Raw genomic sequence first — 27,556 nt, 5'->3', positions numbered from 1 at the left:
ACCCAGAAACTAACAGATTCTCAACAAAGCCTACTGAATGAGTGAATGAGTGAATTGATGAATGAGTAGATTTATGAATAAGTGAATGAATTTATGAATGAGTGGGTGAGTGAGCGAGTGAATGAGCGAATGAGCAAATGAATGAAAATGTAGCATCCCACCAAACACAGAATATCAAGGTGCTGATATCCCCAAGGATAAGAACCCAAAGGAAAAGAGCACCTTTCATCCCTTTCCTAGAAATTTTCAAAGGATAATTGGTCAGATGCAATAAAAAGTACACTTTTACATCCAGAGCTCGGTCCATATCTTGGCTCCACTAGCAAAGTAAGTTTAGGCAAGCTATTTAGCCTCTTCGTACCTCAGTTTTATCATCTGAGAAATGGGAATACTATAAGGCCTCCCTTATAGAGTTGTACTAAGAATTAGAGATAAAGTATTCTCAGTGCTATGCTGGCACATAGTTGGCACTCAATGAATTGTCAATATTAAGCCCTGCAATGGCATGGCATGGCCAAAGCTGGGGCATCTGTTATCAAGCCAGGAAAGGTTAACCTCACCAAGTATGCCAAGGTCATTCTAAGATATCAGACCGCTGGGCTGTGGTGCCAAAAATATTAGACCACAACTTCTCTTTTCCCAATCTTGAAAAGGATAATAAATTCTGACCATCCAATAGGCCATCAGTGAAAATGCCCTCAAGGAATACGAACTGATAAACCAAGAAAGGCAAAGGCACTCACTGCCTCTGTGTAAGTGAAGTTACGGCAAATATTAAGTTGCCAAAAATGCCAACACTATGTATCAGTCAGGATACGCTAGGATGTGCTGCAGTAACAAACAACTCCAAAATCTCAGTGGGTTAAAAATTGTGTTGCATGTCCTTTGTAGATCAGCAAAGGGACTCTGCTTGGAGGTCCAGGCTTACTGAAAACTTACCATCTCAAATGGCACTGGTCACCAGTGCCAGGGAGAAAGAGAGCTCTGGAGGGTCTCATATTTGCAATTGAATGTCCAGTCTGTGGGTGACACGGTCCATGCACAATCATTGGCCTGAACTAATCACTTGGCACCACCCAACCATGAGGGGGCCAGGAAGTGCAATCACAGCATATGCCTAGAGAAGGAAGAAAGGGAAATATTTAGTGAATAGCACTAAGGAGCACCACGCACCACAAGAGGAGACATCTGGTAAGCTCCATTCACACCAGCCCTGGACAGTGGTGCCAGCAGGATGACTGGAAGGCAAAAGATCAAACCCCTCCGAAGATCTAGCAGCTCAGAGTGGAAGGGGGTATCATCACAGAAGACAGCTTTATTTTGCATTTAGCAAAGGGTGGGGGAGCTCCGAATTTCCTCACTGCTCTCTTTACAAGTCAGCTGTGTTCACACTAATTGAGCATGCACATCCTTCCACAATACTGCCTGTGTTGGGCATGAACAGGATGAAACGCCTCAAAGAATTTGGATTCCTGCACAGAGGTGACAGAATGCTTCTTTCCCTCATTTGGAAGTGCGTTTAAAAATGCACAAAGCAGCAGAAATTCCTCCGGGCATATTACTCTGCCAGGTACGGCTGTGGGTTATTAGCAGCAGCAATATTCTCTGGCTCTGCCAGACTTACAGGGGACTCAGGAAAGGACCTCGTTTTCCAGGTCAAGATCATTAGGGAGTTTAATTAGCACCTTGGTATCAGGATCTATATGTAATCCCGTCCTCTGAGGCCCACATAAAATTGACTGGGGACTCCTATTCCTTGCCAGATGGAAAGTTCAGTGCTCCCCAAGATATCTTTGGACTCTTGGGGCTTACATTCACATGGGGGCCCTATGGTCCTGCTTCCTTTCTCCCTGGTCCTTCATCCCACCTGCCAAAGGGAAACAAGAACAGGAGCAAAGGTGGGGAACTGCCTGGTGTGACAATAGCAGCAAGAGGTGTGGTGCTGGGAGAGCAGCCTGGAGAACCTGGCTGGGGGCTGGGTGGCCAAGGCTCTTGGGCACCACGCAAGGAAGGTGGACTTTATCTAGTGCTTGGTGGGAGGGCAAGGAAGGATTTTAAGCAAGGAATGAACATGGTCAGATGTGCACTTTAGATGGATCACGGCACAGCTGTATCTGTAGAAATTGGTGAGAAAGTAAACAAAAATGGAGAGAGATCCCAAAGGAGAGGCTCCTGCAGGGTCCTGATGAGAGACCAGGCGTCTGACCTGGGGTCATGGAGGAGAGAGAGAAAGGTGGGGACCAATTTCTGAAAAAAATTGAGAAAGTAAAATCAACAGGGTTAGTGATTGAAAACAGGGGTAAAGGAGAGGCAGGAGTTTAGAGGATGATGGGAATCAGTGGAGGCTGAAGGATGGGGAAGCTAGGATGTGTCCACAGAAGAGCAAGTCATCAGGGGAGGCAGAAAGTGGAATGTTCTCAAGGAGAAGGTATGGTCAGCGGCCGGGAAGACTGTGGGGTTGGGGACTTTGTGTTGAATCTATAGGCAAGGGATTTTTTAATCCCTGAAGGGTTTTTTTAATTAATTAATTTTTTCACTGAGGTACCATTGGTTTAAAACATTATATAGATTTCAGGTGTACACCATTATAATTCATCTTCTGTATACGTTACATCTTTTTCATAACCAAAAGTCTAGTTGCCATCCATCACTGTACACATGTGCCCCTTTACCCATTTCACCCTGCCCCCACCCCGTTCCCCTCTGATAACCACCAATCTGTTCTCTGTATCCATGTGTGTTTATCTTCCATATGAGTGAAGTCATACAGTAATTGTCTTTCTCCATCTGACTTATTTCACTTAGCATAAAAACCTCAAGGTCCATCCATGTTGTTGAACATGGCAAGATTTCATTCTTTTTTATGGCTGAGTAGTATTCCATTGTACATACATACCACATCTTCTTTATCCATTCATCCCTTGATGGACACTTAGGTCGTTTCCAAATCTTAGCTATTATAAATAATGCTGCAATGAACATAGGGGTGCATGTATCTTTTCAAATTAGCGTTTTCGTGTTCTTTGGATAAACACCCAGAAGTGGAATAGCTGGATCATGTGGTAGTTGTATTCTTAATTTTTTGAGAATCTCCAAACTGTTTTCCATAGTAACTGCACCAATTTACATTCCCACCAGCAGTGTACAAGGGTTCCTTTCCTCCACATCCTCTCCAACACTTGTTATCTCTTGTCTTTTTAATAATAGCCATTCTGACAGGTATGAGGTGATATCTCATTGTGGTTTTGATTTGCATTTCCCTAATAATTAGTGATGTCAAACATCTTTTCACATGCCTGTTAGCTGTCTGCATGTCTTCTTTGGAAAAATGTCTGTTCAGATCCTCTGCTCCTTTTTTTAATCAGGTTGAGGTTTTTGGTATTTTGTTGCTGAGTTCAATGAGTTCTTTATATATTTTGGGTATTTACCCCTTATCAGATGTATCATTTGCAAATATCATCTCCCAATTGGTAAGTTGTCTTTTCATTTTGTTGATGATTTCCTTTGCTGTGCAGAAGCTTTTTAATTTGTTATTTGTCCCATTTGTTTATTTTTACTTTTGTTTCCCTTGCCTGAGGAGACATATTCAAAAAGATACTGCTAAGACCAATGTCATATAGCACACTAACTATGTTTTCTCTTAGAAGTTTTATGGTTTCAGGTCTTACATTCAAGATTTTAATCTATTTTGAGTTAATTTTTGTGTATAGTATAAGATAGTGGTCTAGTTTCACTCTTTTGCATGTGGCTGTCCAGTTTTCTCAACACCATTTATTGAAAATGTGAAGATTTCTAAGCAAAGATCCAACAGGAGTGGATGACTTATGCTGGCAGCTTGTCTGTTTAGACTGGGATAAACCAACATGGAAGCACCTTATGGACTAACTTCTTTGAAAACACAAAAAGCAACATTTACATAAGGGATGTGGTGATTTTTAAATATGTCCACAAATTCCTCAAAACTGCTCCCTTCAAAAGGTGGAACCTAATCCAAAATAAAGTATGAGCTGGCTTCTAACAAATAGAATTGGGGGGAAGAAGTGATAGCAGACATCCAAGACTAGGTCTTAAAAGACATTGCATCCTCCCCCTTGCTCTGGGGGAGCCAGCTGCCATGTTGTGAGGATACTCAAGCAGCACTATGAAGAGGCCCATGTGGGTGAGAAACTGAGGCCTCCCACCAACAGCCCTGTGAGTGTGCCATCTTGGGAGTGGGTCCTCCAGCCCCAGTCAAGCCTTCAGATGACTGTGACTCCAAGCCAACATCTTGGCTGCTACCTCACAAAATACTCTGAGCCAGAACCACCCAGCTAAGAGGCTCCCTAATTCCTGACTCTCAGAAAATATGTGAGACGATAAACGTTGTTTTTGGCCAATACATTTTGAGGTAATTTGTTGCACAACAATAGATAACTAATACACTGGGATGCTCAAGAAACAGTTGGAAGATGAATGATAAAATGCAGGGAGGAGGAAGACCTGATAGGCAGCCCTGGCCAAAGTTTAGGAAAAACATGTGAGGGGCTGAACGAGGGTGATGGGAACAGAAAGGACAGGAATACCCACGACTGATCAAAGATGGAAACGCTGGGATTTGGGGAACTGGTCAACCATGGGAGGTGTAGGAAAGGAAGATCACAAAGATTCTTCCAAGGTTTTGAGCCTGAGGACTGAGATCCTTTGGAAATGGAAATGACCTAAAAGCCTTTAGAAATGGAAACTATGTGGATCTGTCTTTGTCATCATAAACACCATCATCACATTGTTAGTTTTGGTATTTACAACAGTTTTCCTTTTAAAGAGTATTGTCTTAAAATGGCTTCTTATAAAATGATTTCACTTAAAGGAGTTTTTTTTTAATTTTTTGTTTATTGCAGTAACATTGGTTTACAACATTGTATAAATTTCAGGTGTACAACATTATACTTCTATTTCTGCATAGATTACATCATGTTCACCACCCAAATACTAATTACAACCCATCACCACACACATGTGCCGAATTATCCCTTTCACCCTCCTCCCTCCCCCCTTCCCCTCTGGTAACCACCAATCCAATCTCTGTCTCTGTGTGTTTGTTTATTGTTGTTATTATCTACTAGTTAATGAAGGAAATCATACAGTATTTGACCTTCTCCCTCTGACTTATTTCACTTTGCATAATACCCTCAATGTCCATCCATGTTGTCACAAATGGCTGGATTTCATCCTTTCTTGTGGCTGGGTAGTATTCCATTGTGTATATATACCATATCTTCTTTATCCATTCGTCCCTTGATAGGCACTTAGGTTGCTTCCAAGTCTTGGCTATTGTGAATAACGCTGCAATGAACACAGGGGTGCATGTATCTTTATGCATTGGTGTTTTCAAGTTCTTCGGATAAATACCCAGCAGTGGAATAGCTGGATCATATGGTAGTTCTATCCTTGATTTTTTGAGGAATCTCCATACTGTTTTCCATAGTGGCTGCACCAGTTTGCACTCCCACCAGCAGTGTATGAGAGTTCCCTTCTCTCCACATCCTCTCCAACACATGTTGTTTCCTGTCTTGTCAATTATAGCCATTCTGATGGGTGTGAGGTGATATCTCCTTGTAGTTTTGATTTGCATTTCCCTGATAGTTAATGATTTTGAACATCTTTTCATGTGTCTGTTGGCCATCTGTATATCTTCTTTGGAGAAATGTCTGTTCAGGTCTTTTGCCCATTTTTTAATTGGGTTGGTAGTTTTTTTGGTGTTGAGATGCATGAGTTCTTTATATATTTTGGAGCTTAAGCCCTTATCAGATGTATGGTTTGCAAATATCTTCTCCTAATTGTTAGTTTGTCTTTTCGTTTTGTTGATGGTTTCCTTTGCTGTGCAGAAGCTTTTTAGTTTGATGTAGTCCAATTTGTTTATTTTTTCTATTGTTTCTCTTGCCCGGTCAGACACGGTGCTTGAAAATATGTTGCTAAGACCAATGTCAAAGAGCGTACTGCCTATGTTTTCTTCTAGAAGTTTCATAGTTTCAGGTCTTACATTCAAGTCTTTAATCCATTTGGAGTTAATTTTTGTGTATGGTGTAAGGTAAGGGTCTACTTTCAATTTTTTGCATGTGGCTATCCAGTTTTCCCAACACCATTTGTTGAAGAGCCTTCCTTTCTCCATCGTATGTTCTTGGCTCCTTTGTCAAAGATCAGCTGTCCATAGATGTGTGGGTTTATTTCTGGGCTTTCGATTCTATTCCATTGATCTGTGTGTCTGTTTTTGTGCCAGTATCATGCTGTTTTGGTTACTATAGCTTTGTAGCATATTTTGAAATCAGAGAGTGTGATACCTCCAGCTTTGTTCTTTTTTCTCAGGATTCCTTTAGCTATTCGGGGTCTTTTGTTGTTCCATATAAATTTTAGGATTCTTTGTTCTATTTCTGTGAAAAGTGTTGTTGGAACTTTGATAGGGATTGCATTGAATCTATAGATGGCTTTAGGAAGTATGGACATCTTAACTATGTTAATTCTTCCAATCCAAGAGCACAGAATATCTTTCCAATTCTTTGTGTCTTCTTCAATTTCTTTCAGCAATGTTTTATAGTTTTCCATGTACAGCTTTTTCACCTCTTTGGTTAAGTTTATTCCTAGGTATTTTATTCTTTTTGTTGCACTTGTAAATGGGATGGTATTCTTAATTTCTCTTTCTGCTACTTCGTTGTTAGCGTATAGTAGAAATGCAACTGATTTTTGTATGTTGATTTTGTATCCTGCAACTTTACCATATTCGTTTATTACTTCTAAAATTTTTCTGGTGGATTCTTTAGGGTTTTCTATATATAAAATCATGTCATCTGCAAATAGTGACAGTTTCACTTCTTCCTTTCCAATTTGGATCCCTTTTATTTCTTTCTCTTGCCTGATTGCTCTGGCTAGGACTTCCAGTGCTATGTTAAATAGGAGTGGTGACAGTGGGCATCCTTGTCTGGTACCTGTTCTTAGAGGGATAGCTTTCAGTTTTTCACCATTGAGGATGATATTAGCTGTGGGTTTCTCATATATGGCCTTTATTATGTTGAGGTACTTTCCTTCTATACCCATTTTATTCAGAGTTTTTATCATAGATGGATGCTGTATCTTGTCAAATGCTTTCTCTGCATCTATTGAGATGATCATGTGATTTTTATTCTTCATTTTATTAATGTGGTGTATTACGTTGATTGATTTGCGAATGTTGAACCATCCCTGCATACCTGGAATAAATCCCACTTGATCATGGTGTATAATATTTTTAACATATTGTTTTATGCAATTTGCTAGCATTTTGTTGAGGATTTTTGCATCAATCTTCATCAGTGATATTGGCCTGTAATTTTCTTTTTTTGTGGTGTCCTCGTCCGGTTTTGGTATCAGGGTAATGTCGGCTTCGTAGAATGACTTAGGGAGCTTCCCCCGCTCTTCAATTTTTTGGACGAGTTTGAGAAGGATAGGTATTAAGTCTTCTTTGAATGTTTGGTAGAATTCACCAGGGAAGCCATCTGGTCCTGGAGTTTTATTTTTGGGGAGGTTTGTGATTACTGTTTCGATCTCCTTACTGGTGATTGATCTATTCAAATTCTCTACTTCTTCTTGATACAGTTTTGGAAGGTTGTATGATTCTAAGAATTTATCCATTTCTTCCAGATTGTCGAATTGGTTGGCATATAGCCTTTCATAGTATTCTCTTATAATCTTTTGTATTTCTGAGGTGTCTGTTGTAATTTCTCCTCTTTCATTTCTGATTTTACTTATTTGTGCCTTCTCTCTTTTTTTCTTGGTGAGTCTAGCTAAAGGTTTGCCAATTTTGTTTATCTTTTCAAAGAACCAGCTCTTGGTTTTATTAATTTTTTCTATTGTTATTTTGGTCTCTATTTCATTTATTTCTGCTCTGATTTTTATTATTTCCCTTCTTCTACTGATTTTGGGCTTTGTTTGTTCTTCTTTTTCCAGTTCCTTTAGGTGCATTGTTAGGTTGTTTATTTTAGATTTTTCTTGTTTGTTGAGATAGGCCTGTATTGCTATAAACTTCCCTCTTAGAACCACTTTTGCTGTAGCCCATAAATTCTGGCATGTCGTATTTTCATTTTCATTTGTCTCCAGGTATTTTTTGATTTCTTCTTTCATTTCTTCGTTGACCCAGTCATTGTTCAGTAGCATTTTGTTTAATCTCCACGTATTTGTGACTTTTCTGATTTTCTTCCTATAGTTGATTTCTAGTTTCATACTGCTGTGGTCAGAAAAGATGCTTGGTATTATTTCAATCTTCTTAAATTTATGGAGACTTGTTTTGTGGCCTAATATGTGATCAATCCTGGAGAATGTTCCATGTGCATTTGAAAAGAACATGTATTCTTCGGTTTGGGGATGGAATGCTCTGTATATATCTACTAGGTCCATCTGTTCTAGTGTGTCGTTTAAGGCCAATGTTTCCTTATTGATCTTCTGTTTGGATGATCTATCCGTTGGTGTAAGTGGAGTATTCAAGTCCCCTACTATTATTGAGTTACTGTCTATTTCTCTTTTTATGTCTGTTAATAATTGCTTTATATATTTAGGTGCACCTACATTGGGTGCGTAGATATTTGCAAGTGTTATATCCTCTTGTTGGATTGTCCCCTTGATCGTTATGTAATGTCCTTCTGTGTCTCTTTTTACAGTTTTTGTTTTAAAGTCTATTTTGTCTGATATGAGTACTGCTACCCCAGCTTTCTTTTCATTGTCATTTGCGTGGAGTATCTTTTTCCATCCCTTCACTTTCAGTTTGTGAGTGTCTTTACGTCTGAAGTGTGTCCCTTGTATGCAGAATATATATGGGTCTTGTTTTTTTATCCAATCAGCCACCCTATGCCTTTTAATTCGAGCATTTAGTCCATTGACGTTTAAAGTAGCTATTGATAAGTATGTACTTACTGCCATTTTTTAACTTTTTTTTTCTCAGTGTTTTAGTAGTCCTTCTCTGTTCCTTTCTTCTTCTATACAGAATTGATGGTCTCTTTAGTTTGACCTCCATCTGAAAGCTCTACTCTTTAACTCCCCTCCTCCCTCTTTTTATGTTTTTGATATCATATCTAATCTCTTTTTTGTGCATTTGTATCTATTACCCTCTTATCATGGAAATAGATAATTTTTCCTATTTGTTGTCTTCTCTTTTCCCCTTAAATCAGTCCCTTTAACATTTCTTGTGGCACTGGTTTCTTCGTGACAAACTCCTTTAATTTTTGCTTGTCTGGGAAATTTTTGATCTCTCCTTCCATTTTGAATGATAACCTTGCTGGGTAGAGTATTCTTGGCTGTAAGTTTTTTCCTTTTAGCACTTTAAATATATTGTGCCACTCTCTTCTAGCCTGTAAGGTTTCTGCTGAGAAGTCAGCTGATAGCCTTAAGAGGTTTCCTTTGTATGTAACTTGACTTTCTCTTGCGGCTTTTAGGATTCTCTCTTTATCTTTAATTCTGGACATTTTGATTATGCTGTGTCTCGTTGTGGGCCTCTTTGGGTTTCTCTTGTTTGGGGCTCTCTGTGCTTCCTGTACTGGGATGTCTGTTTCCTTCCTTATGTTAGGGAAGTTTTCATCTATTATTTCTTGAAACAGATTCTCTGCCCCCTTGTCTCGCTCTTCTCCTTCCGGGACACCTATAACACGGATGTTAGTGCGCTTGATGTTGTCCCAGAGGTCCCTTAGACTGTCCTCACTCTTTGTAATTCTTTTCTCTTTTACCTGTTCAGCTTGAGTAATTTCCTAGTCTTTCATCCAGCTCGCAGATCCATTCTTCTGTATCTTCTACTCTGCTTTTGAGTCCCTCTAGTGAATTTTTCATTTCCAGTATTGTATTCTTCATTTCTGATTGGTTCTTTTTTATATCTTCCATTACTTTGTTGACATTCTCACTGAGTTCATCTATTCTTCTCCCCAGATCAGTGAGCATCCTTAACACTCTTTGTTTGAACTCTCTGTCAGGTAGGTTGCTCATTTCTGTTTCACTTAGTTCCTTTTCTGGGGTTTTGTCCTGTTCCCTTACTTGGAATGTATTCTTTTGCCTCCTCATTTTGCCTCTTTCCCTGTGCTTGTGTCTACGTATTAGGTAGGTCAGCTACGTCTCCTGCTCTTGGATAGGTGACTTTATGTAAGTGATGGCTTAGGAGGCCTGCAGTGTGCTACCCTTAGTTCTCAATGTTCCAGGGGTGACCCCTATGTGGGCTACATGTGTCCTTCTGTTGTGGCCTGTTTGCTGTCCCTGTAGGCACCCAGGGAGGCTGAGTTACGCTCCTGGCCAGCTGTTGTAATGCTCAGCTGCTTGTAGTTGTTGTGGGCCCTTCAGTCTCTTTATCAGGTGTGGGGAGCCCCAGCACAGTTGGCTGCAAGGTCTAATACTGCATTTGTGTTGCAGTATTTCTTTTAAGTAAGTAGGCCCCCAACATGGCATGTTGTTAGGCTCAGGGGCTTACAATTGCTATAAGCCTCCAGCCTTTAGGTCTCTTGTCAGCTCTCTGAGGATTGCAGCTGGGTGGGGCTGGCTTCAGGCACGGGAGCACCCAATTGTTTCAGGCTTTGGAAGGTGGGGCAAACCCCCATGTGGGTCTTTGAGAAGCACAAGTCTTCTGCAGCTGACAAGCCCTGCCGCCCACAGATCCACACACACAGTCAACACAGTCCTGCCCCGTGTGCGCGGCCCGACCTCCTTAAGTGGACCCAGTCTCTCCACGGCGGGAGCCCCACACACTCCACCACCACCCCACACTATCCACCCACTCCTTGTGCACACCCTGCCCCGCTCAAGTCGGCTCAGTTGCCAGGCTGCAGAGAATCCAGTCACCAATCTATGCAGGCCCACAAGTTGCCTGAGGGCTTGTTGTTGGGTGGGGCCAGTCTCTAGGGTGGGCTGCCTGCCCTGGCTGAGCTGGATTAAATCGATGCTGTAGCGGGTGGGGCAGACCCTGGGCTAGGAGGCGTCAGGGAGAACTCCAATGGCGTCTGTGTCAGCACGCCCACACCAGGCCACAACAATGGCCGCCACCAATGTTGCAGTCCCTGGAGAGGTCTCACCTCTCACCGAGATGCACTCAGGGCCTATTAGGTGAGTCTCTTTTCACCAAAGCACTGTGCACCTTTCTTTCTGGTGATTTTAGGTTGCTTTCTGAAACGGCTGAGTTTGCCTGTGGGCCCTTTAAGAGCCGGTTTTAATTTCTTTGTGAACCAGCTTTTCTGGGGGTACTCCCTAATGTTTTAGTAGCAGGCAAAGTCAGACATTATGCCACTCGTCTCGATTGTGCTGGGTCGACAGAATGCCCACAGCGGGGGCGCTCCCCGCCTCAGAGCCCCGATCCTCCAGGGAGACTATGTACCTTTGGGCTGCTCCCGGGCAGCCGTGAGGCGCTGCGGCTTGTGAAAGCGGTGTTTTTCCTCTCCAGAAGGGAGTTTCTGCCTCTTCTACCTCAATTAGGATTGTCCTTTGTTGCAGGAGTTCCTCTTATCCAGTTTTCAGTTCTGTCTCAGGGGTAATTATTCCATGAGTAGTTGTAAATTGGCTGTGTCCACGGGAGGAGGTGAGTTCAGAGTCTGCCTACGCCGCCATCTTGACTTCCTCCTCTAAGGGAGTTTCTAAACTTGTCATTTCAATGATTGAAATAGCCAATGCATCTCTTGTTACACTAAAAAGTTTCCATTTTGATGTTTCATTTTCTAAAATGCTTGCAATTATCCCTGAGCATCTGAGGAACTTGAAGCAGGCATAGCCTCTTTCAGCGGTCAAATGAGCAAAATAAAATCCTTTCCAGCAGCATCTTGTAGCATTTTGAGTGTGTGTTGACCAAGGAGCTAGATCGCACGCATGCACACTCATGGGCACACAGCCACCTCATCAGAATTCCCAGCTGAGAGACAATTGCAAGCACCACACTGATTGACCCATCAACACCTTGGAGCTGAGCAGAGAGAAAGGAGCTCAGCTGGACACAAGAGGAACAGGCAGGGGTGTTGACAGCGTCTTCTGTGGAGGATTCTTGAATCAGACGGTGCTCTTCTATAGGACATCACAAGTAGCAGATGCGTATGCCTTGCCAAGCGCCAGATACAGCCAAATGTTTGGCAAAAGCCCCTGGATCAGGCATAAAGAAATCCATTTGCACACTCTTCTCTGCTGCTCCTACAAGGGGCCACAGAAACACTGAGGGAATTCGAGTTTACTCAAAAAGCAGAAAAAGTTCAGATTCTAGGCCTGCCACCAAATGAACTCACTGTCCCACACAGCAGTTATTTCAAGGGGAAGGAGAGGCCAAAATAGAGTAACAGGGAAGGTCATTGTGTTCTTTATCTTATTGACCGATTCCACCACCTACTTTTTTTGAATGATGCCAATTAAGAGCATCCATGACAATACCCCATGATATTAATACAAGTCCTCTCTTGACTGGAGTTTTTTGGTGGCCCGTGGTCAATTCTCAACAGGCATATACTAAGCACCAACTGCCGGCCCCCCTACCCTGACTCTGTGAGCAGGACCCCCTGAATGGAGACCCACCGAGACCCTTCCCATGCTATGTAAGCTGGGCGGCACAGGCTCTGTCTGCCGCTCCATCAGTGGTTCTCAACTAGAGTGATCTGTGTCACGCGGGGGACACTGGGTGACGTCCGGAGACATGTTTCGATTGTCAAAACTGTGGAGAGAAGGGAGGTGCTACTGGCATCCAGCGGATAGAGACCAGGGGTGCTGCTAAAAACCTAACAGCACACAGGACATTCCCCACAGCAAAGAATCATCCAGCCCAAAATGCTAATAACGCCGCGATCAGGCAACCCTGGCCTAGATTATAAACTCCATCCAGGCAGGCGCTGGACCTTTTCTTGTTCATTGTTTGTCCCCAGTGCCTAAGACACAGTGACTGGCTCCCAGCAGGTGTGGAAGGAAGGGAGGAGAGTAGGGAAGGAGAAAAGGGTGGTTCGGGGGGGCACATCCTCTGGAGAAACTCAAAGGCTGGATGAAGGCGCATTACCAATTTTGTCTCCACCAATGTGCTGTAGTCTCTCTGTCAAAGAGTTTTAACCTCCAAACTTTTATCATCCTAGCCCAGTTGTTGATATCCAACGGGATGCCCCTCCCAGCTCATCGGGCCGCATCACTCCTAATCGGTTGCCCCTTGTCTCTAGCCAGCGAGCCATGGACAAGGAGGTTCTGCTCCTCCCCCCCAAACGTGTGCTCACTGGGGCCCACGAGTGACCATGCACACTGACCTTCACCCTCATCCCCAGAACCCACACAGTTCTCACCCTGCACAGCCTATGTGCGCACACACACACACATGCACACACGTGTATGCACACACGGGAACTAACACGCAGGGCCACTCGACTCTACTGCTCAGCGCCGGAGCTGGGGACTTAGGATGGTCTCATTCCCAGTTGCAAACAAAACCCGGTGAGTTCTGAACTCTTCCATTCCAGAGTGATCTGTACAATTCTTCCTTCCCCTTCCAAGTCTCATCTGAAAGAACACAAACTTTAGTGAGATCCAGTGCGATGCAAAGTGAGCATGCCACTCTCTTCCAGGGGGTCATCATTTTCCTGGGCATCTCCAGCCCACTCCAGGCCACATCCCTGGTGACGGCCCTGGCTGACTGACTGAGCAAGAGACGGATTGAAGAGAGGCTGTTGACAAGGTGCCCACGAGCACAGCTCTGCCTGCCAAGTTTTACATAATGCTGGAAGTGTCTGTATTCGAATGAAAAGCCCAGGCTTTCTGCAGTCACCCAGGAAGTTTTTATTTGTGGCAGTGAAGCACGCATTCTAGAAGACCATACACACAAGCCGTGGCTTTGAGGGACCCGAGTACAGCCTCATTGGTGGGATCCCCAAAGTTAGACCTTCCTCCTTCCTGGGGATGGAAGCTGCCTGTATTGACCACATCCTTTATTGTCTGTACGCTGATGCTTTGACATCCGGGGCCTTGCTGACCCTGGAGGGACTGCCTCTTCCGGGGGTAGCCAGTTCCTGGAAACAGTAAACAACCCCACGACACTGAGAATACTTTTCATGTGCAAACCAGCCAATCCAGAGTCCACTCCCCAAACACCTCCTCCCACTCCCCAAACACCTCCTCTACGAGCTCACATACTCAGAGCCTCTCTCCTTCCTCCCTAATCACCCCAGAGCTGGGTTCTAGAGAACTAGGGATGGCCCCTAAGCCCCAGAGTCTTGAAATTCTTCAAACTAGCCAATCCTAAGCCTGCTTACCTTGCCTTGCCGTTTCCTTCTATGGAAACCATAATAAAGGCTCTTGTCCATGTTTCCCTCTCACTCCTTCTGCCCCCGACCGACCCCTGTTCTTCCCCATGTGGTCCTGCCTAGGGTGCTGTGCCTCCTGTTTCTAGGGAATGGTGACTATGATAGAATTCTTCTTCACGACAGCCCTCATTTCCATGTCTGCATGGCTTATTATACCTGATCAACAAGAATCCCGGGTACCCTTAAAATCATGCCAAACCAGCAAAAATCAAAAATGCCAGAGCATCAGCATTTGTAGACGCCTGTGCCCACTCGGGCCTGGGTCACTGTGGCACAGCCAGCCCCTCTGCCCTCTGCTAGATCCATCTCCGTCTCAGTGCTGGAGGGGTGAGTGGAGAAGGCAGCCAGGAGGTGGGAGAGGGAAAGGACACCGCACTTTGGAAGCACCAGCTATGCACGACCACAACACCCAGCACACACATTCTCTCTTCTATCATTGCTACAAACTCTGAACACAGAAGAGGCTCTGGAGCAGTTAAGGCCCCACAGGAATCAGAGGCAGAATCAAGATTTGAACCCAAGACTCAAACGTGGGCTCTCTTTCCACCTCCCCAGGCTGCCTTCCCCATGGACACTTTAAAGCATCAAAAAAGATGTGTCTTTTTTCTTTTCTGGGATGGGTAAGGACCATGCAGAAAAGGCCACTTTCAAGGGTGTCACTGCTGCAGTCCCAGGGCCCCAGGGCTCTCCACGATCCCCTCCCCACTGACACTCAGTCAGTGGGTCATCTCCAGGAGCCCATGGCCAGTGATGCCTTCCAGTGTCCCCTCTTCTTGGGACATTAGCATTGCAGCTGCACTCCCAGTGCAACTGAGCCTTCCAAGTGGTCCTCCCAGCCCCTGCCGTCTGTGGCATAACACACGTTGGAGTGTTTCAAAAGCTATACAGCAACATCGCCCAGGAGGTAAGAGGGAGATTGTTCCCAGCCCTGATCTGCTCCTTGGGGAGGACTTCACAGTGCAGCCCCAGCAGTAAGTACAGAGAAAATGGCATTTGGGAAGCGTGGGAACTGCCAGCACCACTCATGCTTGACGTTGGGCCTTCCTGCCAGAAGTCAGGAGGCTTGTTCAGGTCTTGCAACCACAGCTGAGAAGAAAGACATTTTTTTCAGAGCCCACATTGAAAAAGAGCCACCTCTTGTTGCTACCGTATTTGCATAGATCCTGTGGAAGCAGCGAAATAGAACTAGCCAGAGCTAGGAGACAGCACTTGAGGAAGGTTCTGAATTTAAATCTGCCTCCAGATGTCACACCTGAGAAGGAACACGATCACCTACGCTGTGCCCCAGCATGACCACAAGGCCACATCAGACAAACACAAAATAAAGAACACTTTACTAAAAAAAAAAAAAAAAAAAAAGGCAGAGGTATATATCCTTCAAAAATGTCAATGTCATAAAAGAAAGAAATGTTGTGGAAACATTCCAGACTACAGGGTCTAAAGAGACAGGACAACTAAACGCAGTATCTGCCCCTCGACTGGAGCCTGTACTACAGGGGGATATGTTATAAAGGATATTATTAGGTCAAGGGACAAAATTAGAATAGGCAATAGATTAGAGGAAAGTATTGCATCAACGAAAATCGATGATGTTGATAACTGCACTGTGATCACTTAAGAGATCAGCTCCATTCTCAGGAAACACGTCCTGAAATGTTCAGGATTCAAGGGCCGTGATTTATGTACCAATCTAGAATGGGTCAGAAAAAACATTACACCCAGAGCAAATCTGGGCAAAGGGTACACGGACACTCCTTGTACTATTTGCATTGTTGCAACTCTTTTCAACTTAAAATTAATTCCAAAAAAACGTTGCTTTTTAAATCTCATCTTTGAGTGACTGCGAGCAGAGGGAGACACGCACCTCATTAGAGCATTAGCGGGCAGCAAAGTGTGATTGGGCAGGAGCCAGCGTGGGCCCAGGAGAGGGCCTGTTCCAATGTTCTCCAGTACCCACTATGTTCCAGAAGCTTCCCTAGGCCCTAGCACTGTGGGGATGGAAACCAAAGGTCTCATGGAGCTTATAGACTGGAGGAGGAGGAGACAGATGACAAACCGAAAATCGCAAGTAAATTTACCATCACAGACTGTTAAAGGCTATAAGGGAGAAGTTCAAAGATACAAGGAAGCAAAATGGGGAGCCTATGAGGAAGTAAAAGTGGAAACCTAAATTAGATCATGTTTCAGGAAAACTTAAGCCGGAGCTGAAGGAGGCATGAGGACCAGGCATTTTGTGAATGGTCGTGATGAGTCTAACAGATACGTTTGTCCTGGAGCGCAAACCAAGGAATGGTCCAGGGCAGCTCCCAGGTGTAGCCGGGGCTTGAGCAGTTAGGTGAAGGAGGTGCCGCTCACTGAGATGAGACCACCATGGGGGCGCCACGCTCAGCTCTGGGGGGCCATCCACACAGCTGTTTCTTTCCCTTGCACTTCATGCTCCCTCCAAGTTCATCTCCCCTCTGGTTGCTGCCTACATACCTGGCTCCGGCTGGCGCCGGCCCTGGCCTGGTCTTGCCCCCTGCAGCTGTGGCCCGGTTTCGCTTCTGGGGAAGAAGGCTGATTCTAAAGCTGCAGCCTCACCACTGCCTGTCTGCGACCTTGGGGGCCTGAGCACTCTCTTTTAAACCTCCTCAGTGGAATCAAGGCTGTGCGCATTGGGAATTATATGGTTCCCTCAATCAGACCCAAAGCCTGCGGAGCCGATTGTGAGGGGCCCTCCAGCGGAGCCATGTGACCTCAGAGCACTGGGCCCTCTGGCTCCTTTTTGGCCCTGATGCCAGTGAGGACAGATAAATCCCAAGAGGCCCCAACAGGGGCAGCCCCCTCAGTGGGGACACCACAGCCTCCAGGGACCACCCCTAGAGGCCCTTGAGGCTGCCAGCTTTGTGGCCAGGACGCTCTGGAATCAGAAGTTCTGGTGGTGAATCCTGACCTGCCCTTCCGTGCAGTGTGGCCTGACTCCGCCTCTCTGGGCCTCTATTTGATCACCTGTAAACAGGGGCACAACAGCCCCACAGTACTGGGTGTGGTGAGGATCACAGGAGTTGGTTTTGTTAGAACAGTTGGTTCTGTTAGAACAGTGCACGGTAAGCGTTTCATCCTCACCGCTGCTGTTGTGTTTATTACTATTATAGCCTCACAATCAGGAGACTCCACCTCCTGGAGGTCGCTGGACTGGCCCTTCTGCCCCCCAGCACTCCGCAGAGCCTCTCGTGCAGTGGGTGTCTACAAAGTTCCCAGGCGCTGCGGCTGTCCTGGGCTCTGACCCCACTTGGTCCTAAACCCAGCCCCAGCCAGCCTGCCCTCTGCTGCCCCACAGCCCACAGGCCCACTCATTCGCGCCCGGTCCCGATGTCCTCAAACCCAGCAGATTGTTCTTTCTCCATCTGAGCCTTCGGCAGTTCCCTTGCCAATCTGTGGTGTTTTCCTTTTACTCCGTCACGGCTGAACGATGCACAGACACACAAAAGAACGAGAGGGATGCAATCAGATTAGAGGCTTCCCCGGAGAAGAAAATAGCCTGTCGCCACTTTTACAAGCCCTCCTCCCGCGACTGATGTTAGGGCCTGTGACTGGAGCTCTGCCACCCAAAAGGGCTGGGCTTGGGGGGTGGGGGGCGGCATGCAGCGCGTGGGGTGGGAGACTTATAAAGTCTTAAAGGGCTTTCCTGCTACAATCCCACAGTCAGCGTTCCCTCTGGCCAAAGCCTCCTGGCTGCATATCATTTCCTGGACATCTTAGTGAAACAGGCCTCGGCCCACAACGGCACGTTGTTGTTTCACTTCACGGACCCGGGTGGGACCCGGGGAAGCCACTTTTCCGCGGAGCCCGCAGGAAAGTGCAACAGCGCCATCTAGCGGCCGCGCGGGCGGCTGCGGGGATCCGCGCGCAGTGACCGTCTTCAGTCCCAGGGAAAACGTGGTCCCGCCAGATCCGTGGTCACCGCGCAGTGACACGGCCTCCTGAGCTTGTTGGAGAATACGAGTGGCGACCGCTGCCACATCATTAAGAGAAGTAAGGCCAAATCGTGTTACAGGGGTTTGACCTATTCGGCTTGGGCGTTGACGAGGGACCTAAAGGGGACGCCAGAGCGGGATTCCCGAGACTCCCAGGCACGTGGAAGGCGGTGCGAGGCCCCCGCGTGTCAGGGCCTGCCCGCCTGGGCTAGAGCCGGCCTGCCCCGGCCGCCTGTCTGCCGGGCCCGCGGTTAGCAAAGCTATCGTAGAAGGCCTCCTCCAAGAGAGGAAAAGACTGTGTTCTTTTGGGAAGAGACCCCAACAGGGCACAGGTTCCCAGACCTGAGCGTGCATCGACTCTGGAGGGATTGTTAAATCAAGGATTCCTGGGCCACACCTGTAGTCTCTGAGTCCGTGGGTGTGGGGTGGGGCCTGAGAATCTGCATTTCTATCACATTCTCTTGGTGACGGTGATGTTGCTGGTCTGGGGTCCCACTCTGAGACTCATCGCTTAAGTCTAATATTTATTCAGGCTGGACTGCTGCTGCTTAACATTTGGAAAGGTGGTCTACACATCTGGCTCCAGTTACACTGGCAGAGTTCCGTGGCCTCAGTCTGGCAACTCTTTGAGGAAAAGCCAGGGAGGAGCTGGGGGGATACTGGAGAGGACATAAGACAGAGCTGACCACAAGGGCTGTCCTTGCCACCGTCATGCTCTTGCAGGCCGGGATGCACCGGGAAACAAGACAGAGTCAGAAAGACCCTTGGTTTCAACCGCAGCATCCAGCCGGTCACTGAGGTCAAGATACCTGCCATCCACATTCACGGAGGGACAGCTTCAGGTCATCTCCACAACGTGAACTTTCGTGAGTTTTTCACAACATTCACAGAAAGACTTGTATTGGCGGCATTTCATGCTAGAGACTTGTTGACACACATGGGGAGCTTCTGCGTGGTACAACCAACGTGATTCCGTAACACGGTCCTTTTTCTCAGCCTGCAGTCTTGAGCATGTGGGGCTTGGCCTGACAGCCAGGCCAACAAGCCAGCATATGGATTCAGCCAATCAGAAGTGAGCAGGGCTCGTAGTGCTAACCTATCACATTCTGGCCAATCAGACCACTAGTGTACTCAGCCAATCAGAAGTGAACCTTGCCCTGAGCCCCCTCCCATCACATTTTAGGCCAATCAGACCACAAATGCATTCAGCCAATCAGAAGGGACGAATGGCCTGAGCACCCACCCACTAGAACGCACAACATTGGTTATACCTGTTCTATTAAGTCAAGAACTGGGTCTCAGTTGATATCACTTTAATTGCATCAGAGATCAACTGAAAAGGTGATTTGCTTGTAACTAGGAACTGACTGTTCATTACAAATGTATGCCCATGACAAAAATATATACAAGCAGGAGAAAAGCCCACCCTCAGTGTTCACTTATCCATTAACACAACAGGCACTCTGGCTAGGGACCAAGGAAATGTTTTTATTTATTTTAAAATAAGAAAAAAATGAATACAATCTGTCCTGCATTATATTCATCTTTCTGATAACACAGTAGCAAAATGGTTGTGTGTGTGTGTTTGTGTTTTTGTTGTTGTTTTGTTTTGTTTTTTTATGGAGGAAGGAGCCCACAGAATGTTTTTTTATGGAGGAAAGGAGCCAGGGCCCATGAAAGTCTTGCATCAAGCACATGGGCAGAATCACATTGTCCTGACGGCCTGTACAGCTCTAACCATCTGTAGTTCCGTGTAACCCTTCTCTTTTCCTTCCCTTATTACAAAAGACAGCGTATACTGGAGAAAAAGAATGTATCAGTCTGGACTCTTGGTTTCAAGTAACGAAAAAACAACGCAAACTGGCTTAAGCAAAAAAGGGTGATTTTTGACTCTTGCAACTGAAAACTCTAGGGGTCGCTCCAAGTTCAGACACAGCTGGATTCAGGGACTCAATCAAAGGCACTAGGATCTGGTGTCTCTCCATCTCTCAGCTCCAATTCCACTTTCTGGCCCTTCACTGCAGCCACAAGACGGCAGCAGTCTTTCCACACTCACTTCCCGCTAGCCTCTTTTCAGACCGGCTCAGGCCTGGGTCACCCGCCCCACTCACACCCCATGTCTGCATGGCAGGACAGCCGATGCGGGAACCCAGCAGCACATGCCTTACAGCCTCCACATACCTCGGCTTGTGGGACCACCCGACAAATCCTGGGGACCAGGATTTCATTCCCCCCATTTCATAGATGAGGAGACTGAGGCCCAGAGAGGTTCAGCTTCCTGCCCAAGATCACCTGCCTGGAAAGCGGCAGAGTCAGAACTGAAAGCCAAATCCCCAGACCCCAGGTGTGTGTTTTCTCCTTTACTGCTGTCTCCTTGTGGTCTAAGAATTGAGGACAGAAAATATCACACACCTAAGAGAGGCGTGGGGAAAACACAGGAAGGATGGAAAATCCCGAACAGAGTCTTACCAAGGCCTTTGCTGGTCCCTTCATTGCTATGAGTTCAAGAGACTTCCTTCCAGTTAAGTCTTTTTGATGTTTTCCAACCGTATTCATATCTGTATCACCCTTGGAATTTTTCCACTTGTATTATCGTTTACTTATTTTTCTTAAGTCAATTCACCTATTATACCCACACAAATGGACCTTAAACATCACCTTCATATCACAATTATAAATCGAAACAGTATCACTTGCCTCAAATAAAAATTAATTTCAAAATCAACCCAGAACTATTAAACTTAAAAATGGTCATCCACATACCACTCAAAACCATCTCTCATCCCAGGCAGGGTCCACAGGCCCCTTTGGGAATCAGAGCTGGCTGGTCACATGAGAACACAGGCAATCACTGTGCTGTTCAGCTACAGTTCTTTCCAGCACGTCTGCAATCTCCCGCGCTCTGGGATCCAGGTGAGGCTGTCAGAGCCCTCTGGAGCAGGAGGCATGGATGACCTACCCCAAATGTGGCCAAGGCGCTGCTGTCTCACGGCTTGGTCCACTTCCCTCCATCACAAGGCTGCTGGTTCTGCCACAGCATCCAGCATCCGGGATAGTTAATTTTATGTGTCAACTTGACTGGATCACAGGGGCCCAGATACTTGGCTACACATTATTTTGAGGTGTGTTTGTGCGAGTGTTTCCAGATGAGATTAGCATTTGAATCAGTAGACTGAGTAAAGCAGACTACCCTCCCCAGTGGTTGGGCATAGAACAAAACCGCAGGAAGGGAGAATTTGATATATATATACACATATATATTTATCTGCCTGACTGCTGAGCTGGGACATCAGTCTTCTGCCCTTGGACTGGGACTTACACCATCATTGCTCCCAGTTCTCAAGCCTTCAGACTCAGACTGGAATTCATACCAACTTTCCTGGGTCTCCAGCTTGCAGACAGCAGATCCTGGAACTTCTCAGCCTCGATAATTGCATGAACCAATTCCTTATAATAAATCTCTTTCTAGAGATAGAAAGATAGGTAGGTAGATATGTAGATAAATATCGCCTTGGTTCTGTTTCTCTAGAGAACCCTAATACAGCACCTTAGCCTCCTACCCTCCCTGATGTAAAATCTTATTCAGGAGCCACAATACCTTGAGTGGCTTCCGGCATCTTCTTGCCAGGCCATTTAGTCATCTCAGATCCCTAACTTCTTCCGTGATTATTGCTGGTTCGACGCTCTGGACAGAGGAGGCCAAGCTTGCACAGGGGGCCCAGGCAGCCAGGCGACCCTGGGGTGGGCCACGGCCACACCTGCATCTTTGCCCTGTCACTCTGGCCAGCCGTTTCTCAGATGTACGCTGGTGGCCAATCTCTGTGGGGAGATCGGAACCATTAACTCCAAGAGCAGGGAAGCCTTAAGAGCACCCAGAGGGAACCCTTCACTATATGGAGAAGGAAGCCAGCCCAAGGGTCCGTGTCTTCCCATGTCACCCACCAGCTGGGGGCAGAGATGGACTAGGTCATGGTCCCCTGACTCTTGGTACAATTTTCTCTCTTACTAGACCAAGAATATTCCCACCCCAAATTAAACTGGGTCAATTAAGATTCCTAGCTTTAAGGACAGAGGGTGCAAAACCCTCAATGGAACAATCTAGAGTCTCCATGGTATGGCCATGTAGCCATGAGGACATTTTCTCGTCTGGGAAATTACCATGGACCATATGCTGGTCATCCTAAAGAAAAAGAAACCAGGGGCTGGGTCACCAATATGGCCCCAAACACTCCCCACCCCACCCTCATCCCCAAAGCTCCAAGATTCCCCACCCTGTGGATGGGGAAGCCCTTGTGGGACTGCGTGGTCAGGACGATGTATAGAGGCTAAATTTCATCTTTCTCGGACAGAAACGTCGTGTCTGCCAGGACACAGGTCAGGGTCTGTGCCCTTTATTCCTGCAATTGGACATCTCCACTCTATGTTTCTGAGCGTTGTTCCACAGCTAAGGATCAGTGCCGCCAACTCCACTCCTCTCCCCATCACAGGAGGAGGGGGCACTGCTTCCCATCGGCCCAGGAAGAGAGCTGAGAACAGGGGGAAGAGGACAGAGAGAGGCTTAAGGGGGCAGGGGGACAGACTCTGCAAAGCCAAAGTTTGTGCCAAGGAAACAGAATTCCAAGGAAGGCTGATCTTGTGAGGAAGGATTTGAGAGAAATCAGAAGTCCTCCCCAACCAAAAATATCTCCCCTACCTTCTCTCTTTGGTTTTAGTCCTTTAGACAAGCTCTCTCTATTTTATAGCTTGTTCTTTATAACAGCTAAAAACAGGAAGCAACCTAAACATCCAAGAGAAGGGAAATGGTTGTATAAATTATGGTACAATGAATCACTGAGATCTCAAGCAGACTTAAGTATGATGGTTAAAAAACACTGGGGTAAAATAACTCAGGTGAGGCTCACATTTTTTTAAAAAAACCAGGAAGGAAATTGCATGTACAATATGACTACTACTATGGCCTTACTTTTTAAGCAAAAGGTCTGGAAGTATATACACCAAAATACAGCAGTGTCCATCTGGGGCAGTGTGTAGAAACATAGCAAGACATGAGTCCACTGAAGGCAAGGGTGCCTGCTCCTACTCAAGCCTCAGAGCCGCTGGGACGCCCAGCTCTGCCCTACATGCCCCACAGAGCTGTCACCCCCAGCTCAGGCTTCCTAACCGGCGTGTGTGCCCGCCCCACCCCCCCCAGGGCTTCTCCATGGGGGACGCCACCAAATGTGACAGTGTCCAAGTCCTCCCAAGGGTTCGTTCCCTCTCTGCAGGCTTCTGACTGATATTCACGGGGGGGCCAACTGCATCAATGCTGTGGGGCCTGAGCCCCGACCCTGAATTCAGAGGGCTGACAATCCAGGGGGAATATCCACAGGTGGACCTTGCTTCTGGTCTGCTCCTTTAGCATCGTAACAGGGTCCAAGGCAGCCGAACAGTGTCACCAGCCACTGCTACAGATCTCATCAGCCACGCCACAAGTCTCCTTCCTCTCTCTCTCACTCTCTCCCACCCCCCATCCCCTCAGCAGCACCCTGTCCTCCTCAGAAATCCCTCCCACACTCACCTCCTGGCTGTGCTTGTACCTGGTCCTCGAAGGCGTGAGCAGTGGAAGGATGATGCTCTCTTCATTTTCTCTCCTCACCTATGGCATGCTCTGCACTCATTCCTCCAAAGTGGTTCCTTTACCAGCACTTTTGAATGTCATGGGTTAACATGCTGATTGTTAAGCCTAGGATGAAACCAGGGCCCCTGTCTCCGTTACATTATTGCTTCTTGTAGGGGGTGCCACTCACACTAGCCAGAAAGCTCCAGGAGGACAGGAGCCACGGCTGCCATGCGCAGGAGTCCGTCCCCAGCCTGGGCACAGCGCCTGGCCCGTGGAAGGCATAAGGCGTGCACTGGTTTCTTCAGTCACGAGAACCTCAGTGAGCCGAGAGCACGCTGTCCTGTCCTCCCGTGGAGCCCTGTGGCTGGGAGGTCCTCGGGCGTCTTTGTTAGCAGGCCCAGCTTGGCTGAATGAGGGGAAAGCCCTCGTGGGCCAGAGGGTGTCCCCCACCCCTCCCACCCGCCCCAGGGACCACGCCTGGCTCCCCACCTCACCCGCATCTCAGCTCACCCTCGTGGGGCAGACAGGGCCGGGCTCACCTGCGGTTTGCTATTCCACCTTCCGTGTTCCCTCTCTCTCCTCTTCCCACCCCCAGGTCCACCAGGAAGTGAGCATCCCTGGATACTGGGCATTTACCTTCAGCCTCCCTGTGACTCCTGCAAGGGCAACACTGGCCCCACTTTATAAATGAGCAAAACTGGCCCCAGAATATTTTAGATGTTGCTGCTGAGAAGAAAAGGCTGAGTAGCATGTCAGAAAAACTAAAGGTGAAAATGGCGCCAAACTGATGACCCAGAAGAGAAGGGAGTCCAAATCACAGATGGCTGGGGACCTGTCTCCAGGTGCCCAGTCCCCAGGGTTTCCTGAACCCCTCCCCCATGGGAGGGTGCCAAAGGGCTAGAGAGGGAGGAGGAGGGAGGGGGCAGGGGGCTGGACAGAGGAGAGCCAAGGGGCCAGGACGCGCGTTCTCCCCAGTGAGCCTGGCTCCTAGGTCAATCAAGGTCGGTCAAGGCACCTTTCCCAGAGAGGCTGGGTTTGGGTGCCCTGGGACCCTCACAGTGGTGCACAGAAGGAAGGGAATGTGTTGCATAAAAACAATAAAATGCCATCAAATGCCAAAAATGAGTTGGCTGAAAGAGTCTTGCTCCGGGAAGTATCTTTAAAGAGAAAGAACTGAAATCAGGATCTTGAAGAGATATCTGTACCCCCATGTTCACTGCCACATTATTCGCAATAGCCAAGACATGGAAACAACCCCAGTGCCCATCGATGGATCAACGGATAAAGAAAATGTGGTATACATACACAATGGAATACCAGTCAGCCTTAAAAAAGAAGGAAATCTTGCCATTTGTGACAATATGGATGAAAGTGGAGAATATTATGCTGAGTAAAATAAGCCAGGCACAGAAGGACAAATACTACATGATTCTACTTACATGACAGACCTAAAATAGTCCAACTCACAGCAACAGAGAACTGAATGGTGGCTGCCAGGGGCTGGGGCAGGGCAAAATGGGAGTTGTTGTCCAATTGGTATAAAGTTTCAAGTTACGTGAGATGAATAAGTTCTAGAGGTCTACTGTGCAGCACAGTGTCTACAGTCAGCAATACTGTATTACGCACTTAAAAATTTATGAAGAGGGTAGATCTCATGCTGAGTGTTCTTACACCAATAAAAAGGGACACCAGAAACTCTTGGAGGTGATGGGTATGTCTACTACCTTGATATTGTGGTGATGGGTTCACAGCTGTGTGCATATGTCCAAACTCATCCAATAGGTGCAGTTCATTGTGTATCAATTATACCTCAATAAAGCTGTTTTGTAAAAGAGAGAGAGAATCAAACGGAATGATCTGCCCGATTCTCTGCATTCCGATGCTGAAGGGAAGGATGTGGGGCACACATGGGTGGAAAGAAACCAAGAAAGAGCAATTCCCTTTGCCAGCAGATGGGTGTAGAGCTCACCCACCTTTCTCATTCCTTCCCTTTCCCTCAGCATCGCCAAAGCACTCGCCCTGTGAGGGATCCAGGGAGGAGGCAAGTCTCAGGGCCCCCCACTTTTAACCAGCAGCCAAGGGAGGCAGGGTGCATTTTAGCGGGTTGGTAGCTCTGTCTCTTTTCTTATTGGCAAGCCTATGGAGTTAATGAAGAAATCAGGGAAATTTGGAACCTGTCTCCATTCCTGGACTCACAACGAAAGCGGAACACTTTTTCCTTAAAAAAAAAAAGAGAGAGAGAGAGAGAGATACTTTTGAGCCTCTCTTAAGAATAAGTCTCAACTGTATTATCTGTCTTGTCACATCACTGAAATTCACGGGCTGGGGTAGTGAGCCAGCTCCTTATTGAAACAGATTAACAGAGGAGGGCATGAGCACTCTACACCGCTGTTTCTTTCACTTGCAAAGCGCAGTTTCCAACTGCAATGAAAGACGCTCACCCAGCCAGGCCTCCTCGGTTTCTGCAGGAGGGCAGGAGGGTGTCCACTGCCCGGACACCCACCTGGGGCTGCGGTCCCGTGGCGAGCAGGCTTTGGTTTGTGCAAGACTGCCATCGTGTGGCCGCCGCGGGTATTTCCCTCGGAAAACTGCCCAGGAGCGCTGTGTCCACGCTCTCTGCAAATCTATTCTACAATCACAGTTTTCTGCCACCAGCTAGAATGGGGACTCACGATATCGATTAAGAGGAAAATCCAGTCCCAATGTTGTCGTCCAGGTCTGAGTCTTCAGGACATCTCCTGGACCCTACCATGGACCTCAAACAGAAACGCAGTGATTTCTCCTCTAAACGAGGAAGAACTTGCTTACCAGTCAGGACAGTCATAACGTCTAAGAGGTGAAGCATCCCCAAGCACTGGTCCGGTCTCCGCTGGGTCATCTTGCACGTCCTGCCCTTGTCTCAGAGTTGGACACAGCCCTGGCAGTTCCTGGAACCCTCTCTGAGTAGGAACCGAGCCAGCACAGAACAAGCGCTCAACAAATAGCAGCTTAAAGTCTGGCATCGCTGTCTCCTCCAGGCCTGAGCTCTCAGCTGCTCTGAAGTCATCAGTGAACGAGGGTGAGATGGACCGAACCTGCAGACACTAGGACCTGAGAGCTACAGGCACCTATCAGTCTGAGGCAAGGTTTCTCAGCCTTGGCATGACATTTCAGGCCAGATAATTCCTGGGGTTATGGGGGCTGTCCTGACATCGCGGGATGTGGAGCAGCATCCCTGGCCCCTACCTACCAGATCCAGTAGCACCGCCCACAATTGTGACAACCAAAAATGTCTCCAGACGTGGCCAAATGTCCCCTGGGATACAAGTCAGCCCCAGTTGAGAACCACTGTCCAGGGGTATACTTCCTATTGTTGCTAACAAATTACCACGTTTAGTGGCCAAAAACTGCATGGATTATCGTACAGTTCTGGGGATCAGAAGTCCAAATGGGTCTCATTGGGCTAAAATCAAGGTGCCAGCAGGGCTGCGTTCCTTCTCTAGGCTCTAGGGGAGAATCCATTTGCTTTTTCCAGGTTCTAGAAGCCGCCTGCCTTCCTTGGCTCAAGGTGGCCCTTTCCTCCAAATTCAGAACCCGCAGTGGTTGGTGGAGTCTTTCTCACACTGCATCCCTCTGACAATTCTCTTTTGTAGTCAAACCTCCCTTATGTAAGGACCCACGTCATCACACTGGGCCCACCGGGATAATCCAATGTAATCTCCCCATTTCAAGATCCCTAG

The sequence above is a fragment of the Diceros bicornis genome, chromosome 5 (assembly GCF_020826845.1).
Source record: "Diceros bicornis minor isolate mBicDic1 chromosome 5, mDicBic1.mat.cur, whole genome shotgun sequence".
NCBI classification, from domain to species: Eukaryota; Metazoa; Chordata; class Mammalia; order Perissodactyla; family Rhinocerotidae; genus Diceros; species Diceros bicornis.
The sequence above is the reverse complement of the archived record's forward strand: the minus strand, read 5'-3'. Positions refer to the sequence as shown.